Source organism: Pan troglodytes, chromosome 12 (genome assembly GCF_028858775.2).
Source record: "Pan troglodytes isolate AG18354 chromosome 12, NHGRI_mPanTro3-v2.0_pri, whole genome shotgun sequence".
In the NCBI taxonomy this organism is placed as follows: domain Eukaryota; kingdom Metazoa; phylum Chordata; class Mammalia; order Primates; family Hominidae; genus Pan; species Pan troglodytes.
In genome coordinates, this window is record NC_072410.2 from 112,501,238 (window position 1) to 112,514,764 (window position 13,527).

The following is a 13,527-nucleotide window of genomic DNA, read 5'->3' on the forward strand; positions in this document are numbered from 1 at the left end:
CCCAAGGTCCACCCCTCCTCCAGGTGGCCTGCCCCACCAAGCTGGGACCAGTGCCCTTCCCCCCCACCACCCGGCCAAGCGCCCTGAATCACCAGGCCTCCCTGAGCACCAGCTGAGTCGGCTCAGGGCACTAAACGCTTACCAGAAGGCAGGCAACCCCGACAGTGCCTAAAACAGAAGGGGCAAGATTGCCACTTAACAGACCAGAGAACCAAGGCTCAGAGATGGGAAATAACTCATCCAAGGTCACGCAGCCCACACAGGGACTGGAGATCCGAAACAAGCCTGGCTCCCCAGCCTTGCCGTGCCCAAACTGTGGCTGGCCTCAGAGCCACCTCCGGAGCTTGTTTAAAATGCAGATTCCTGGCCCCACCCTAAAGATTTGGCTTCAGCAGGTCTGGGATGACCCAGGAATCTGCACTTCAGCTTGTGAGCTCCCCGGTGGTTCTGACAGGAGGAGGCTTCGGGTCACACACTTCCCAGAAATACAGCTACACCACATGGCTCTCCAGACCTGAAACGCCACGTGTAGAGGGTATAGGCAGGACTATGTAAGAGGCATCCCGAAAGGTCGCTTCTGGAAGCTCCTACAAACAGCCAAGAAAGCCCCAAGGTTCTTCAGTTGATCCAAGTTATCAGAGCAGCAGAAATGGGGGTGCTGGACGGTAAACCTCTGCCCAGCACCCCCAGCAGCTCCTGCCCACCTGTCACACCATGGAGCTCCAGGAGTCAGAAATACTTTTCTTGCCATGGTGTGGCAGCGGCCTCAGAAGGGCTGCAGGGGAATCACTCTCCCACCACTCCGCCCCCTAATGCATTTACAAAAAATAACAACCCTCCCATCTCAAGCCTACCTCAGGAAAAAAATCAGATACAGTATGGGTTAGAGTGAGAATGGGTTTTATTTTTTATTTATTTTTTGAGACAAGGTCTTGCTCTGTTGGCCAGGCTGGAATGCAGTGGTATGATCATGGTTCACTGCAGCCTCAACCTCCTAGGCTCAAGTAATCCTCCCACCTTGGCCTCCCAAAATGCTGAGATTACAGGCGTGAGTCACTGAGAGAACCATCAAAGGGGCGCCTAGCTGTGTGACTCTGGGAAAACCAGTTTCCCTCTCTGGGCCAGGGATTCCCCAGTCCGACTGTCCTCTGAGGTCCCCCTCTGCTCAGGAATGGTCCAAACTCATCCTCTCTAACACAGGCCACAGCTGTGCTAAAGCCACCATTCAACCCAATCTCATGACTCAGCATTCCTACCTGATGCAGGGGCTTCTGGCTGCCCTCCTCAGCGTCTGGGCTGGGGAAGGTGCCAGGAGAGCCCCTCTGTGAACAGACTCGCATTTGGGATGGCCTCAGGGCTACCCTCCCTTCTCTCCCAAAGCAGCAGAAATGGGATCCCGGTCTGCAGATAATCAGCCTGGGGCTGATATGTCCCCGGTGAGGCTGCCAAGTGGCAGAACGTTACAACAGAACACCGTGGAGGCCTTCCCCATCGCCCAGCTCACCTTTCCTTTCCTGAAGGAAAGAAGCAGACATGTTGCTTCCCTGTCCTCTCCTCCTCTTGCTCAGCCCGGCCCCCTGCATTCCGGGGGGTCTATCCACAGGAGTAGGACATGGAGGAGCTCAGGCTGGCCTCTCTCTGGAGCCAGGACTCAGGCATTCGAGGCTCTGCTTGCTGTCATGTGGCCCTCCCTGGACTGTTGTCCCCCACGCTCCTGCCCCCGCCCCCCATGCTGCCACTCCAGGACTGAGTGCCAACAGCTCATTCTCGACACCTGGGTTCCGAAGCTCCGTTTGCCTCCATGAGGCTGGCACACAGCAAATGCTCCAAATGCTCAATTGACTCGCTGGCAGAGCAAACTGGATGCAATGGCAGCAGAGTCAAGTGAACCAGCTCCACAGCCCTGCCCATCACTTACTAGCTAAGTGATCTTGGGCACATGACTTAACCTCTCTGAGCCTCAGTTTCCTCATTTTAAAAGAGATGAGAATCCCAATTCATAAGATTATTGTAAGAATTAAATTAGCTAATGTCAGCCACACATGGCAGCTCACGCCTGTAATCCCAACACTTTGGGAGGCTGAGGCAGATGGATCACTTAAGGTCAGGAGTCTGAGGCCAACATGATGAAACACCATCTCTATTAAAAATACAAAAATTAGGCAGGCATGGTGGCGGGCGCCTATAATCCCAGCTACTCGGGAAGCTGAAGCAGGAAAATTGCTTGAACCTGGGAGGCAGAGGTTGCAGTGAGCAGAGATCATGCCACTGCACTCCATCCTGGTTGTCAAGAGTGAGACCCTATCTCAAAAAAAAAAAAAAAATTTTAAGAAGTTAGCTAATGTACATGAAAGCATCTGGCAAGCTTTCGAGAACTATGGAAACGTTATTTATGTGATTATCAAAAGATAACAGTCGCCTTATGAGAAATCCTAGCCCTCTGATATATTAGGGTAATACTGATAACATAAGAAGGGCTTTCACACATGTGTACATGGCTGAGGAAATCAGTTTAAAAGAATTAATGAATCATCCACCTCAAGTCCCTAAACCTGACTGGTTTCCCAAGAACAATGAGAAGATAAGTCCTCAGCTAGACAGCTGGGATCTGTCAGGACCCTCTGCTGGCGTTTTTCCCTTCCAATAATTTGAAGGCAATTAGGGCAACTGATTAAAATTCCAGAGACAGAGCAAAACAAAGCATGACTTATCTGTACACTCTCCTCATTAGACAACGAGGCCACAGTGGAACCAGCCTGCTCTCTCTCTCTCTCTCTGGGATCCACCCATTCCCTCCCATCCCTCTACAACCATTGCTTGGGATCTCCCCACGAGCCCGACCACCCACCCGGGAGCCCACGGACTCGCCTGGAAAACCACACTGGCCACCGTCCAGCACTGGGGAGGCCAGACACGCCGGGCTTTCCAGGGCAGTCTCGCCTGTCTCATCTAGTATGACAGAAAAGGAGTCCCCAGGCCAACAGGCTCAGGACCATGTCCGGCTATGTCATTCCCACGGATCCCAGCCCGCAGCACACGCAAGGCACACGCCAGACACCCAGGAGGAGACCGTGGAGAGAATACTGCTGGACAGGCAAACAAAAGCATATTCAGAACATCCAAAGGCACGTGGTGAGGAGAGAGACAGAAAGCAGGGGAGGACGGAGCAAGCAGGCCAGATAGGAGGAAGAGGAGAGACAAGAGAGGAGAAGAGAGTCCCAGGTTAACTATGCTGGAATGGCTACAGGGCTGAGGCCTCACCAGGAAAATGGCTGGTTTCCCATCACAGGAGATTCGTTTTCCAAAGGAATGTGTGATAAGATTCAGGTAAGGCCGGGCGGCATGGTGGCTCACGCCAGCACTTTGGGAGGCCCAGGTGGGCGGATCACCCGAGGTCAGGAGTTTCAGACCAGCCTGGCCAGAATGGTGAAATCCTGTCTCTACTAAAAATACAAAAATTTTGCCAGGTGTGGTGGCGGGTGCCTGGAATCCTGGCTACTGGGGAGGCTGAGGCATGAGAATCGCTTGAACCCGTAAGGCAGAGGTTACGGTGAACAGAGATCGCGCCACTGCACTCCAGCCTGGGTGACAGAGCAAGATTCCATCTCAAAAAAAAAAAGATTCAGTTAACATCCACCCAGCAGGTGGAGGTTCTGTTCTGTTTCTGTTTTCCATTCCTCCATCTTCTGTATTTGAGCTCATTCGCTTTGTGAGAGAAGTCTCCCATGAAACGGGACCTCAGGGACTCTCCAAGGCCCTTCGGCTCACCCTGCCTGGGAGTCTAGGGAACTTCTCTTTCCCTTGGATGAGGCTCCTGGTGCCTGCTGCCTGGAATTCCCTTCCCTGGTGGTGCACCCCTCCCTTGCCAGCTCCTGGAGACCGCAGCAGAGTCACCCGACACGCTCTACCCGGGGGAATGAGGACATGGGTCCTTGGCACTGCACTTCCTCCAGCAAAGCTCTCCCCAGGGTCTGAGGCCTGCTGCACCAGGAGCCCGTGCTGGGTCCCGACACCCCACACAGTGAAGAATGAATGAAGGAATGAGTTAGTGACGGTGTGCTCAGCCCACATCAAACCTGGTGGGCGCTGTGGACCCGGCGGGCGCTGTGGACCCGGCGGGCACTGTGGACCTGGCGGGCACTGTGGAAGGAGGCAGGAGGCAGGTTCGGAGTGTGGAAGCTGAGGGGAGATGCAGCCTGCTCTGGAAAGGGCCCTCCCTGTGCCTTCACAATACATCAATAAAACCGCCACCGCTGTGGGGGACACGGGGATCTGGGTAAGGCCCCTTCCTCAGAGTGGAGAGGTGCTGGCCTGGCCTTGCCACTGCCCTTCAGGGAGTGTGGTCTGCCTGCGTTTGGAGGTGGGACCGCCAGCCACTGAGTGGGCCTGGAAGGCCACCGGAGCTTGGTCCTGATGGGCTCTAAAGAGTTCCAGGCCCTCAATGGGGCCAGAGCCCTGACTTCATCCTCCAGGCCACCTGGGAAGTGGGGTCCCCGAGGGACAGAGGGTGGGAGAAATGTTCCCTCTGGGCCAACTCTGCCTCTAATCCTGCTGCTGTCACAGAGGCCATGAGGCCGGGGCCTGTAGGGACTTTCCTCTGGGAACAAAGACATCTCAACTTCTTAATCTCTGCGTTGAAGTCTCCTGCCTGCAGGGGCTAGAAGGGAAAACAGAGGTGAGAGGAACCAGGTGACACGGAGCCACTAACCCATGCCAGCCGCAGGGTCCAGAGAGCCCCCAGCTGCCCACCTCCCCCTCGCCGAGCCAGCCCGCAGCAAACGTAGGCACACACCAGACACCCATGGACACCAAGGGAGCGGCCACCAGGAATTTCAGAAAACAGCAGGAAAATGTGGCTGTGAAACGGGAAAGGTTCCCTTTTCCCCCTCAAAGGGCGTGTGATGGGGGTATGGCTCGCTTCGTCAGTGTCCCACTGCTCAAACCTCTAGGGGAGCATGCAGACGGGTCAAACCTCGAGGGGAGCATGCAGACGGGTCAAACCTCGAGGGGAGCATGCAGACGGGTCAAACCTCGAGGGGAGCATGCAGACGGGCAGGCTGTGGGGCTCCAACCCCATGGTAGTGTCTAGGAGTGAATGTTTACAGCTGAAGCCCCGGTGGGCATTCAGGGTGCTCTTTTAGTTTGCCATCTGTAGGCAGCTTGTGTTAGTCAGCTCAATTATACCCCTGCCTTATCATAAGGACAGAGGACTTTCTGTATCCCTGGTTCCTGCCTTGGTGTACCAGAAGATCACACGTGGGCTTGGAGAATGAGTGCAAGGTTTTATTGAGCTCCCCCAGCAGATGGGGGAGCCAGAAGGGAGATGGTTTTCCTGACTCTTCTCCGACCGCCCCGGCCAAACTCCGGGGCATTCTGCTGGTCAGTGGCCTGCCAGCGTGCCGGCATCTGTTGTGTGCTCTTCCCCAGGGCATGTTCCCCCGACGTCCTCTCGACGTCCAGCCACGTGTGTCTTCTTCCACCCACGTGTTCCTCTCAATGTCCAGCCGCTTCTGTGTGTGCCTGCTAGGCTCTCGCGGTTTTTACAGGCACAGGATGGGAGTGTGGTGGGCCAGGGTGGTCTTGGGAAATGCAGCATTTGGGTGTAAAGGCAGGAGTGTCTGTCCTCACCTAGGGCTGTGGGCATGGGCCCAGGGGTGGAGCCCTCGACAGGGACCCGCCCTTCTCCCAGCACTTCCCTGCCCCACTTCCGTATCAGCTGGGAGTTCAGGACCAGTCTGGACAACATAGTGAGACTCCGATTCTATTAACAAAAATGGAAGAAGTGGTTGAGATCGTGACACTACTGATTTGTGCTTGTTTCCCTCCTCATCCTTTCTATCACAAAATAGGGCCTGACAACCTGATGTTACCGCACATCTATCCTGTTTATTAAAGTGGGGCCAGAATCATCCAGCCATCGGCCACGATTTTAGCCAGAAGCTGGTGCTGAGCCTTCTCCTTCTTCCAGCAACTCCTCCAGGTACAGGAGAAAGGCGCCTTCCACCAGGGCTGCTATACAGCACGGGGCCGTGTTGGACACGTGAAAGGAACCCTTCAGACAGGGCTGGGGTTTCAGCCCTGGGGCTGGTGCCGGCTCAAGGTCACAGCTTGTTTTCCTCAGGGGATCCCTGGGTAAAAGGTGACTGGGGGTAGGGCAGGTGTGGCCCCCTCCCTCTCCCTTCCCAGCTGCTCCTGCTTTCTGGCATAGCACACTTTTTTTTTTTTCCTGCCTAAAGAAGTCACTGCTGCTTCCTAACAGGAGGACGGTTTTGTTGTTGTTACAGTCGGGGATGGGATTATGCAGGGAGGAAAAACACGCTTTCTTGATTTTCTTCTGTAAACTGCAGGTGGGGAAAACAAAACGAGTAAATAACTGTTCTACAAACACCTCATGGGGAGGGAGGTCGTGATATTTACAAGAACATCGGCTTTCTGCTGGATTTCCATCTGAAGCGATCTAATAAAGATGCAGGAGGCATTTCTGCTCTTCTTAACACACTCCTCGGAGGAAACGCTGTCACAGGCGACGATCTAAAGCCAATCAGAGCAGAATTCTGCCATGGCCGAGCCCCACAGGGTCCACTCCCTCTGCATCCCCCTGGGGTGGTTCCCGGGCCCCTGCCACAGCTTCCCCGGCCCGCATCAGCACCACATAAGGTAAAGACATGGCCTCAGATGAAGAGGAAAGATAACAGTGCAGAAGAACAGGGGGAAAGCACGCAGGAGAAAGAGCAAAACCTGAGAGAGCTGACAACCTGGGCTGGGCCAGGAGTTGAGAACTTGGCCATGTGGCTGGCCTGGCTTGGTGGGTACTGCAAGCCTCTCATGTCCCACCTCAGCCACCCTCACCTTTACTAAAAGGAGGCTGTTCCTCAAAAGGAGAGCACAGGCCCTGAGGAGGAACGGAAGGCTCCTACGTCAAGCCTGGACAGCATCACCATCTTTTTTTTTAGACACAGAGTCTCGCTGTGTCACCCAGGCTGGAGTGCAGTGGTGCAATCATAGCTCACTGCAGCCTCAACCTCCTGGGCTCAAGGTATCCTCCCACCTCAGCCTCCCAAGTAGCTGGGACTACAGGCATGTGCCACCATGCCTAGCTAATTTTGTATTTTTGGGGGTGATGGGGTCTTGCTATGTTGCCTAGGCTACCATCACTATTTTAAAACACTCTACAGATGTGGATATGCAGCTGGGATTTGGAGATGGGTGGCCCCGCAGGGAGGAGTCTGTGGGAGAATGCACAGGGGCACAGGCACAGGTCCACCTGGAGGGAGGGGGGAAGCCAGGGCCTGAGGGAACACCAAGAGCATGGCTGGGCCTGGGAGCCCACAGGTGAGAGCATCTCAGCACCTCCGCCTCCCTGACTTACACACTGGGGGACGTGATTTCCTGTTGGCCAAGCGCCAGGTGGTGTGGTGTGTGGGGCACGGGGCCTGGCTATGGAGCCAGGTAGACCTGGGTTCAAATGCCACCTTATACGTAGGACCGGTTACTTAATCTTCCCGTGCCTCAGGCTCCTCTCCTGTCATTCAAGGAAATGCCACCTCAGGGAGTGGCTGCAGGATGGAAGGGGACAGTGGATGTGCCCCCCACCACCCTCTGAGTCCCACCGTCCTGGCACACACCGCCCTCCTTCAAGCTTCTCCTCTTGCTCTTACCCCAGTCTGTCCTTCAAGTCCCAGTTCAAAACCACCACCTCCCCAGTCCCTCAGGCAAAAGGGGTCTCCACTATGAACTCCCTTGGCACTAAGAGGCGTCCTGTGACCTTTAACACTCTCATGCTGCACTCATGATTCACTATAGGCCCGTCCTGTCTTCTCTTCCAGGCGAGCGGGAGGTTTAGTGGCTTAGGAGCTGCGTGTCCTTAGGCGAATTGCCCTACCTTGCTGGGCATCAGTTTAAACAGAAACCAGAGGTAACACCTGCCTCATAAGGTTGTTGCTGGACTCAGAAGAGCAAATGAATAAATGAACTGGCGGTTCCCTCGCCAGTTGGGAATGAGTACGTTTTGCCAAAAGGCCCACAAATCAATACCATCCCACCTGCTCTGTGCGGTCCCTGGGGTGAATTACTGAGCTGTGACTAGTGTTCCTGGGGAAGAGAATGCACTCTCCAAGCCTGAGCCCAAGGCTGTCACTAGAACATGTCCTCCAGCAGGGGCTCCCGGTGCCAAATAAGAGGAAAGTAGGTACCAGTTTCTGAGACCCTCATAGCCATGCCCTGTGCGTCCCCTACTCAGACCCAAAAGAAACCTTCACAAGGTTACTCTGTATCTATTTAGGAAAAAAAAAAGTGTCCATCTCTGTGGAGCCTAATCTTCAAATGCCTTTGCAAACTGCTCCCCAATCTCCTTGAGCCCTGGACAGTGGGCAAGAACGGAGGAGGTGACACAGTTCTTGATTTTCCCACCCGCTCTCTGGGTGTCCCTGTATAAGCCAGCAAAGTTGCAGCAGTGTCTCCAGGAAAACGAAACCCTCTTCACTGCTGCCCACTGAACAACTTTTTACATTTTCCAGAATGCTGAAGATTCATAACCCACCTACTTCTGAGTGATCAGTGGTGTGGCTGTCCCGTTAAACTCTTATGCACCCTTCAAAGCCCAATTCAAATGTCCCCTCTCTTTGCTGCTGCCACCACCTAGCCCCAGGAGGATCCTACCAGCTGTTCCCTCAGGCTTTAAACACATGATACACATGCCCACTTTGCTTCCTGTCCTTCTGCTAGTCTGTTACCTGCCTGGGCACAGGCCATCATCCTCCTCATCTTCATCTCTGCAGCACCTAACACAGTGCCTGGTGCACGGTGGGTGCCCGGGGGCTTGTTGAATTCAATTGTTGAATTGAAGGATCTATGAGGAGGGGACCACAGTTTGCAAAGCAAACGTCGCATCATTAAGTTCTAACACAAGGTCAGCACGCAGGGCTGTGTATTTAAGATCAGACACGTTTGGAAAACCCAGGGCATTTGTACAATAAGCTCACATCCATATCCTCCCTCCTTGAAGCCTATGCAAGAACCCAGAAAGAAGTCAAAGTAAAATACGTAAACAGTAGTTTTTGAGTAGTTAAAATTCCTGTCTCTGCCTCAGTGCGTCGGATAACGGAAAGAATGTGAGCACAGCCAAGGGCCCGGAATTTGAGTCCCGACACCTCGGCCATGGCTGTGCGATGAGCCCTGGGAGCTCTGCTTCTGTAAAACAAACCAACCCAGGACACCCTGGCAAGTCAACCTGGAAGGTGGCCGACCATGACCGTGGCCTTAATGTGGCCAAGTCGACATTGGTTTCAGCCCAGAATTCACTAGAAGAGATTGAAGACTCTGTTCAAGTGAACAGTTGAGCAAAGTGTCCCCTTACAGTACAGGGAAGATAGCAGGCCCTGGGAAGCTTCCAGAAGGTCCTCTGAAGTGCCTGAAAGGCAGGAGGCCCTTAGAACGTATTTGTGGAATGAAGAACGAGGACATGCAGGATTGTATGGCTGAAGGGCTGCGCCTGGAGAAGACAGAGAGGACTTCTGCTGGGCCTGAGGGGTTGAGAAAGAAGAGAGTGAGTTGAGGCTTCAGGAAGAGCAAGTTAAGGAAGGATTAAGCAGTAGAACTACATAATTCGACGGCTGGAACGCATCGCCGTGGGAGGAGTGAGTGCCTTGTCACTGGAGAAATGCAAGCCCAGAGGAGATGACAGATCACATCACAAAACCACAGTAAAAAAGATCTAAATATGGGTACTTACCATTAAAAAAGTCCCTCAACCCAGGGATCCAGCATTCCACATTCCAGACCAGGGGTCAGCAGATCTCTGCCTGCTGCATGAGGGTAGCCGGACACAATGACATAAAGCAAATGAGTGTAGCTGTTCCAATAAAATTGTATTTGAGACCAGGTGTGGTGGCTCACGCCTGTAATCCCAGAACTTTGGGAGGCTGAGGTGGGAAGATTGTCCAAGAGTTCAAGACCAATCTGGGCCACATAGTGAGACATCGTCTACTAAAACTCAAAAAAATTAGCCGGGCATAGTGGCACACGCCGTAATCCCAGCTACCTGGGGAGGCTGAGGCAGGAGGATTGCTTGAGCCTGGGAAGTCAAGGCTGCAGTGAGCCCTGATCACGTCACTGCACTCCAGCCTGGGTGAGAGAGCAAGATCCTGTCTCAAAAAAATTTAAAAAATTTAAAAAGAAACCTGCCCAGAGTCTGGCCCTACATGGAAAGCTGATCATTTCAGTCCTGCCTTCTCTAAAAGACAAACCAGTTGCCAGGGGCCACTGGCCCTGAACCAGTATCCCCACACCTGCAGACAGGGCCCCCCACGACAGCACTGGCACAGGAGCTCGGCAGAAAGAGAAGGATGGCACTGGGGCCTTCTCTGCTCTACAGACACTCTTTTAGAGGACGGGCTTTCCTTCTGAGACTGTGCTTGTTCTTGCTGTTGCAGGTGTTAAATGTCCTTGGTATTAATATTATGAAGAATAATAGTAGGTCCCATGCGCAACACAGGCCTCAGCTGGTTCTCAGACAAACTTGTGCCCAGCATGCCCAAAACACTGCCCATTTGACAGATGAGGAAACTGAGGTGCAGAAAGGCATAGCGGCCTTTTTCTGAGTCTCCTGGCAAATTGACAGCAGAGATGAGAACTGCATCGGCACGACTGCCTGCCAGCTTAGGACCCTGGGGATTCATTCTTCCCTTACCCTAACCTGGTCAACCAAAATTCCAATCGCCTTTCTCTACAGAGCTGACAAAGCATCATTTTCATGAAGAGTCTTCTCGTTCAGTGACCAGAGCATGTCAAAAATATTCAGTATCCAAACGGCTCTGAGTTTTTTCTAATGTCAAGAATGGTACCCACCTTCAAAGAGCTTACTAGTTGGCCAGAAAGACTAGAAGAGTCTTTTCATTCAGCTATAGAGAGGGCAGAGGGCTGGAGTGATCTCTGTGTGCTCAGAAGGCCTGGGCAGAGCCAAGAAAGACTCCAAAGGTCCCTCCTGATGGGGGGCACCAGGCCCTCAGCTCCCTCCCCAGCTCTCCCTGGGGGGGCCTGAGCTGGCTACTGTAGCTCTCCTGACACCCTGGCATTGAGACACCCATGCGAAGGTGAGCTAAGCGTGGCCCAACCAAGGAACCAGATCCCAGACGTCCCCAGGGGACTGCAGAGGAAGGGATAGGCCTGGATCTTGCCCCAGCATGCATGGCCTCTGCTGATGGCACAGCTGCTGGAAGATGAAGTCAACTGCTTCCGGGAGGACTAATTTAGCTCCAAACATAAACCCTACTGGGAAATCAGTTCTTAAGAGAGAGAGATTCAAGACTAGAACGGAAAAGTTTTAGCAGAGCGTAGGTGGGAATCAAGGTGTCTTCTCTCTCTTGAGAAGGGGCTACAAGGGATGGGGAAGGGAAAAAGGAAGTAAGGTCCCAAACAGGCTGAAAGGAAAGCAAGAACCTCCCTTACCAGAACAGTGAGATGGGGAGAGGGAAGGTGAGTGGGAGGCATATGGATAGGCAGAACACTTGTGGTTCACATACCATACAATTCACATATTTAAATTCCACGGTTGGCTGTGTAATCCCAGCACTTTGGGAGACTGAGGCAGATGGATCCCTTGAGGTCAGGAGTTTGCGACCAGCCTGGCCAATAAGGCAAATCTCCATCTCTACTAAAAATACAAAAATTAGCCAGGTGTGGTGGTACGCACCTGTAATCCCAGCTACTTGGGAGGTTGAGGCATGAGAATCTCTTGAACCCAGGAGGTGGAGGTTGCAGTGAGCTGAGATCGCGCCACTGCACTCCAGCCTGGGCAAGAGTGAGACTCCGTCAAAAAAAAAAAAAAAAGAAAAGAAAGAAGAAAGAAGGAAGGAAGGAAGGAACTCAATGGTGACACAACTGTGCAACCATCGCTCATCACCATGATCAATTTTGTAAAGAATCACTGCCCCCTTTTTCAGACAGGGAGAATTTTACCCTTTATTTGTTTGTTTGTTTGTTTTATATTTGAGACAGGGTGTTGCTCTGTCACCCAGGCTGGAGTGCAGTGGCACGATCATGGCTCCCTGCAACCTCAACCTCCTGGGCTCAAACAATCTTCCCACCTCAGCCTCCCAAGTAGCTGGGACCACAGGCACACACCACCACACCTGGCTAATTTTTTTCTTTTTAGTAGAGACAGAGGTCTCGCCATGTTGCCCAGGCTGATCTGGAACTCCTGAGCTCAAGCAATCCTCCTGACTCGGCCTCCCAAAGTGCAATGATTGTTGGCATGAGCCATGGCACCTGACCAGAACATTTTTATCTTCCCCAAAAGAAACCATATACCCATTCACCGCCACTCCCCATTTCCCCTCAGCCTCCCAGTCCCAGCCCCAGGCAACAACTAATCTGCTTTCTGTCTCTACAGATTTGCCTATTCTGGACATTTCACATAGATGGAATCGTATTATATGTGGTCTTTTGTGACTGGCTTCATTCACTTAGCATATCTTTTCAAGGTTGGTCCATGTTGTAGCATGAATCTCAACTTCATTCCTTTTACTGCTCAGTGATATTCCATTGTATGGATAGACTACATTTTGTTTATCCATTCATCAGTTGATGGACATTTTGGTCATTTTCACTTTCTGGCTGCTATGAATAATGCTGCTGTAAACATTTATGTGTAAGTTTTCATTTCTCTTTCATTCTTATATGCCTAGGAGTACAACTGCTAGGTCATATGGTAACTCTAGATTTAAGCTTTTGAGGAACTGCCAGGCTGTTTTCTGAAGAGGCTGCACCATTTTCGTCCTACCAACAGCGTATGAGGGTTCCACCTTCTCCATTTCCTCATCTCCGCTGGAGTTCATAGAACTTTTTGATTCTAGCAGTCTTACTGGATATCTCGCTGTGGTTTTCATGTGCATTTCCCTCATGACTAATGATCTTGAGCATCTTGTCATGTGCTTCTTGGCCACTTGTATATCTTTGGAGAAACATCTATTCAAGTCCTTTGCCCATTTTTTAATTGGGTTGTCTTGTATTATTGAGTTGTAAGAGTTCTTTATATATCCTAGATCCAAGTCTAGAATCTATACAATTCGCAAATATTTTCTCCTATTCTGTGAGCTGTCTCTTCACTTTCTTGACAGTATTCTTTGAGGCACAGGTGTTTTAAATTTTGGCTGGGTGTGGTGGCTTACCAGCACTTGGGAGGCTGAGGCAGATGGATCGCTTGAGCCCAGGAGTTCGAGACCAGCCAGGGCAATATGGTGAGATCCTGTCTCTACAAAAATACAAAAATTAGCCAGGCATGGTGGCATGCACCTAATAGTCCCACCTATTCAGGAGGCCGAGGTGGGGGGATTGCTTGAGCCCAAGAAGCAGTGAGCCATGATCATGCCACTGCACTCTAGCCTGGGCAACAGAGCGAGACCCTGCCTCAAAAAAAAAAAAAATGACATAGATTTTTAAAAGGCCAGAAGAAAGCAGACTTCATTAGCTGCTTCCCCTAATTGCCCCTGGACTATGGGGCATGCTCTGTCCCCTTCTGGGTGCATAGAG

General features: G+C 52.2%; 1 protein-coding gene across 10 annotated transcripts in view; it reads right to left on the bottom strand.

The window, feature by feature from the left end:
• Positions 1–13,527, bottom strand: part of HPCAL1 (hippocalcin like 1) — a 127,185-nt gene that overhangs the window by 65,306 nt on the left and 48,352 nt on the right. The gene's annotated exons all lie outside the window — the stretch shown is intronic.